The sequence below is a fragment of the Harpia harpyja genome, chromosome 3 (genome assembly GCF_026419915.1).
Source record: "Harpia harpyja isolate bHarHar1 chromosome 3, bHarHar1 primary haplotype, whole genome shotgun sequence".
Classification (NCBI taxonomy): Eukaryota; Metazoa; Chordata; class Aves; order Accipitriformes; family Accipitridae; genus Harpia; species Harpia harpyja.
In genome coordinates this window covers 40,240,714-40,246,945 of record NC_068942.1, presented here as the reverse complement: position 1 = coordinate 40,246,945, position 6,232 = coordinate 40,240,714, and positions in this window count along the sequence as shown.

The following is a 6,232-nucleotide window of genomic DNA, read 5'->3' as shown; positions in this document are numbered from 1 at the left end:
CAACAGGTTAAGCTAACATCTGATGGCATAGCAGTTTAGAGTGCATATCCACCTCCAAGCATTCATCTTTCCCCTTAGCTGCCTCATTAAACTGGCTTTCCAGGTTTGTGCTGCCATGTAGTGCAAAGCAGTAGAGTAGAGCCCTGGGATTTCTTAGTCCTTGGATTTCCATGGGTGAGCAGACAGAGGGGAGGGGAGCAGAGCAGACAGCTGTTGTGTGTCAAGGGCTTGGCTATGATCGAGTAATTGTGGATGGATACATGGGTAGGCAGGTTAAGTGCAACAGCAGCAAGGATTTAGATTTTGCTGCAAGGTGATGGAGTGGCTCAAAGCAGTGATTGATGTAGCAGAAGAGGGCTCTATTCATCTAATGCAAAGCCTACATACCACGCTTCTTGCAGTCAAGCAGTACAAATACAAGGGAGCAAATCTAAGCCAAGGACTGATTTTCTTCTCTTCCTTCCTTCAAGCCAGGGTGACCTGATGTATGTTGAACATAAGTATAGTTCTGCCATGTGTCTTCTTTCAAACATCAGCAGGTATGTGATCTTCTATTTCTGTCACAATAATGAGTTCTGCACCAAAGAAGAGTCAAAACTAGACTTCATAGCATCCTCTGTGAAACCTTCAGCCTGAGAAGTAACCCCTCTGTCAAACTTCAGCCACTTTCCCTGTAACAGAATTTGCCTATTTTCTTTAAGCTATTTTTGGCTGTTCTTTAGATATATATGTGGTAGAGGAAGATTATGAGAGCAATTAAAAAGGAATTGCAAGACACTGTGCTGGAGGTAATGGAAGAAAGGTGTCATGGTATGGTTGTGCAATAGCTTCGTGTTTTCTATATTGCTCATGCTGGAACGCACCGTGAGGCGACAGGACTCAGTACCTGAGTGGAAGGGTCATCGTGGCATGTTACAGTATCGGTTGCATCAGATGGCTGAGCAGTAGCAGTAAAGAACATCTAAAGAGCCCTAAAGTGGAAGAAATCCATGTGGGAAGGCCAGCTGGTGGCTATGTGTGCCTTTTCCCAGAAGGCATCAGATCAAAATAGTTACAAGCTGAATTCCTCAGTTTTTCTGTGCTGTTTGCTGAGAACCTAGTGCACTGGATTTGAAAACAAATAATTTCGTACTCTGTGACCAGGCTAGTCAAAAAGCAGCTATAAATGGGAAACTAAGAAACAATGGCAGGGCAGAAAACAGTTCTCAGTAAGACCCTTTAAATTGAAAATGGTAAAAAAGGCTGGCATAGATTTCATAAACAAGGGAGTTGGGGGAAAAACACGGTTTGAAATCATCATTGGTTTTCATCAAATTTTTATTGAAAAATCTTTTTCCTGGTATGTTGCCTCTGTATGAGAGAAATTAAAGCAACTGCTTAGATACTGTTGTTTGTCAAACGTTGTACCTATTGATCCTCTAAGAAAACTGAGCAGGCAAATTGCTCCTCTTCCCATGCAGGGTTCTCACTTAGCAGTTTTTTTTCCTCTGCTGATCTCTCATTCTCCTCATTCATTTCCAAGGGACCTAAGCAGAACCATTCACCTCTCAGCAAGCTCTAATCTGCATATGGAGAGATGATGTGAAAGAAAGATACTGATAACCATGACACCTGAAATGATTTTATGCCTTCAGTAGGCCACAAGTACCATGGAACCATAGCATTGACCTTGCCATATTCATTGCCTCTAGCCTGAGCATACTTCTTGCCTGAGCAGGCTCAGATGTTGCATCAGCATCCTCTAGTAATGTGCAGAACTCTTCTTAAGCTAGCTAATTGAGTCTAACTATCCCTCTCAGAGGCAGATGAGTATTAGCCCCACTTTACACCTAGGAAGAGTGGGAGGGGAAAGTGGCTTGCCCGAGTTTAAGTGGCAACCAGTGTGAGTGATGTTGGAGTACCCTGTTTGCCTGTGCCTGAGCCCTGTGCATGCAGAAATTGTAAAGTTCCTTATGGAACATGGGAGACGAGTTAAGCGTTGGGCTATCCATTCTGTGTTAGATATGTGCTTGCTGGGTGCTAGGTAATGTATTTAGAAAGGCACGAGGGGAGCAGGCTGAGGCACAAGTTGCACTACCAAGCAGAGTAACAGTACTAGTGACATGGTGGCAACAGGCTTGCACTGGCCTGCTGAGCACTGGCAGGAGGACAGCCTGGGTAGTCCGATGGCAAAAGGGTTGCTGGCCTCATTTCAAGCCTCATTTCAACTGCTCAGTCTGGCTGCATCAGTGCCCTGGTTGGTATTTCCTTTCTTCTTCTCTAGAGAAAAGACAAGATAATTTGAAGCACAAAGCCAAGACTTTGCCCTCTGGAGGGATTCCAGGGTTGCAGATGGACTGGGCTCTTAGCAGTGCTGCTGGAAAGCAATTTCATTTGCAGTTCAGGGGAAGGGAAGAGGAGGAGGGAGAGTCACTGAACTGACAGCAGGGATAAGAAGGTAGCTCATTAGCACATCATCTTTTCTGCACCCTTCTGTGTGGGAGCAGATCTCCATATGATGACATTCAGAGTCTGGCAGGAATGTCATCCTGAGCTAGTAGGAATTTCTCTGCAAGAAAGGGTGAGTGGGTAGGTTTAAAGAGATAAAAGTGAGCTCCTCTGTGGTCCAAAGAGCATAAAGGTTCATCCTTCACGGTCGTTCTCAAATTTCACCATCAACCGCTGACCTGGAATATGAAGAGGAAACATGGAAGTAATGAGGTATTCATTAAAAAGAAAAACAAACCAACAACAACAACAAACCCTTCTGCACATCTCATCCACTTTTCTTGCTCCAGCCTTGGAATGCACTCCAAGAAGTACCTATTTGTTGCACTGTGTCTATGGTAAATCATAGCTGGGAAAGGTGGTGCCCCCCTTTACTCTGTGAACATCCTCTATGGCAGATAAATTTTTAAGTGAACATTAGAAGTAGAGAGCTGATTATGTACCAAGCAGTGACTTGTCCTTGGAGAATTCCAGTAGGAGCCATGCAAGAGACCTTGCTGTCTCTGTATGGCATTCATAACGATCTGGAGAGCGCGAGTCCTGTGGCAGTGACAATGGCATGTTGGAAAGCCCATGGTACCCTGGTAATAAAGATATAATACACCTAATTATGAGCTGAAGGGTGAATTCCTTACAGGCTTATTCAAAATACTCGTGTGATTTGTTTAACAGCACTAAGGTGTACATTCTGTCATCCCCTGACCAGTCCCCACAGACCCAGAGGAAAATGTCAGTGAAACCATAGCTTAACTGTTCCCTAAAGGAGGTAGTCGTGAATGGGAAGTGTGTGTGTGTGTCACCTGCCAGGCAAGCATAAATGGCTATGCACCGAAACAGTCCTCCATAGCACAGCTCGCGTCTATTTTTTTGTGAAGATGTCTGTGTTACATGCAAAAATACCTGTGTGAGGATCTTGTGCACTTTTGTTGAGACAGAGGGAGGAAGGGGCAAAAAAATGAACCCATGCTAAAACCTTTTGAACCCAGTGGAGCACCAGGTAAAGACCAACCTTTTGTATTTTCTCTTAATTCTTCCGTCTCCTCAGTATAAATGGTTTTTAGCTCAGAGTGGGGAAACGGGAGTGCCCATGGGACCTACAGTGCCGTGGTGTGGTAACACCTCTTTGGACAAGCAACAGCTCTGGCAGTCTGGTTTTGCAGCCAAAAGGAGGCTCTTTAGTATTACCTTCAGCTTGTGTCAGTATAGGAACTGTGCCGTTCACTCGGGCACATCCTGCAAGGTGATAGTGACAGCAAGGCGGAGGGCAGAACTGAGGAGGTGTTTATCTTTAGTGGTAATGCAGCCTCCACTGACAGAGGATCTCAAAGCACTGTACAAACACCTGCTGTAACCTACAGTGGATAGCAATACCTGATGGAGAATGTAAGGGACAGAGAAAGAGGGTGAATTCTGCAGAAGGCAGATGCAGAGCCTGAACAGTAGGAGCTGGGAGAGGAGAGAGGGAGTAGATGCCTCACTCTGAATTCCTGTCATCCTGATTTACACCCATGAAGCTCTGCTGGAGTCAGTGCAATTACATTAGTAGGAAAGCTGACTGAGAAATAAAAAATGAGCTCTGTGTCTCTTCACCAGTTGTTCTTTGTACTGTTAGCACAAGCTTTCTTCACGCTCCAGAACACACTTTATCGGGGTTATAGGAAATTGCATGCTGCAACCGTTCAGCAATGCTTTTTACATACAAAAAAAGCAGACAACAAGAAGAGAGCACAAGATGTGTGCATCAAATACAGCACAGGTTAATGCAAAGGCATTTAAGACCTAATCATCCAGCCCTAGAAAATTACAGCCGGGGCTATTCAGCACCCTCAAGGCAGCTGCGTGCCTGCATGAAGAGGTGTTCCCTTTCATTTGGCAACTGCAACCCTGTGGCATTAACTGCCACAGGACACAGCGTGGTGGCTGGACTAACAGCATGAGAATGAAGGTGGTGTTTATGGAAGTGAACAATTAGGTTAGGAAGATATAAAAGACAGCATCCACCCTTCTTCTGAGAAATGGCTGGCCTCTGTGAGTCTGGGGTGGGGTCTTCTCCTGTGGTATCCTGTGTGGTTGCACAGCGGTGCCTTGAATGCCTCTGCCTCTCTGGAAAATGGCTGAGAAAGGTTGGAGAGCTGCACTTAGTTATTCTCAGGAAAGGGGTGGCAGGGCCTGGAGAAATGAAACAGGAGCTGGAGTGAAAGAAAAGCAGAGGTGGACAGTGAGGAATCCTTTTCAAAGTAAGTGTGCTCAGTGCAGCTGCTTGCTGTGACATGCCGATGCCTTTTGCTGTAGGCTTACAAATACCCCTTAAACTACTCTACCTGCCCCTTCGCTAGTACAATTTCCAGTGTGCGTGTGAGCCTGAGAAAAAGAAATCAAAAGCCAACCAGCCATACCCCAAAACATCAATGCTGCAGAAGTGAACAACTGTGCCAGTCCCTCAGGGGAGATGGTGACATCTTTAACCAAATCTAGAGAAGCACATGGCCTGCTCTCCCCACCTGCCTCCAGGCTGCCTTGGGAGTCAGGCTTTTGAGCCTGCAGTCCCACTGACACGTGTGCTGCCTCTCCAGTGTGCTGCCTCTCCAGCAAACCTTCGGAAGCTCTGTGCTCCCCAGCCCCTCTTCCTTTGTGTCCTAGTGGCAGTGATTAAATATTGATATGTTAATGAGCCTCTGACAAGAAACACAAGGCTGTGCAGTGCAGGCTGCTGTGCAGGGGGCTGGAGCTGGTCCCTGGCTCCCTGAGGGCTCCCAGGGGTACCAGGGACTCCATTGTTGCTGCTCAGCCAGGTATACAGGTATCCCCTAAAGCAAAGGGACAACTCAGAAAACCAGAAAGCTTTCTGCCCCCTCAGGGTGCAGACCAGAGGGTGGTCTGCTCCACAGCCTTCTAGTTCAGCTATTTTCAGTCAGTTTTGCGATAGCAGGCTGGGAAAAGATGCAGCTTGCCGTCTCCCACACAAACCTCTTTGTTTGTTAGCTTGTCTGTTGTCACTGAAGAACTCCTTCTGGTGCTACAGCTGCAGCCCAGGGATCCTGCTTGTGGCCAGGGGAGCACACGGGAGGAGGGTCCTGAGGTGGGAATCTGATACTGAGGGGAAACGATGCTGTTTGCTTTCTCCCTGTGCCTCCTGCTCTGCAGTAATCCTCCTTGTGTGGAGCTGCAGTCTGAAGCTTAAACGTGAGCAGTGACTGTCAGAGAGATGTCCTTCCTGGCCCTGCACGCTGGCGCCGAATTAATGTGCGTTACCTGGTGTGCTGCATCATGTGCCATGCAGCAATAAGTCACTGAAGGCCAGGGTACAAATTCCCCAATCCCTGTGGGTTTCTCAAAGGCCAGAGTTGGTTTCGTCTCTTACGGCTTTGGGAAAGGGCATTAGCTTTCAGTCTCATTGAAAATGCCTGAGTTGCCTCCCCTTGGCTGCAGGGGCCTGTTCTGATACCTTGTCTGTACTGTAATGTGGGTTTCAGTGCCACATACCCTCTTCCCATGACTCCAGCCTGGCAACTGTCCTCTCAGACAGCATTTTGCATGTATTTCCCGTGGGGATACAGACTTCTTATTTACAGGGTCACTTGTGACCTTGCTGTTGCAGTCCCTGAGCTGTGCAAAACCTTCTAACTCTGTTCAAAAAGCACTTTGGCCAGGCGTCTTCAATCTGTGACTGTGCAATGATGCACCTGTACTCCTGATATTAGTAAGCCATACCTGCAGCCACAAATCTTGCTCACAGTAACAGTAC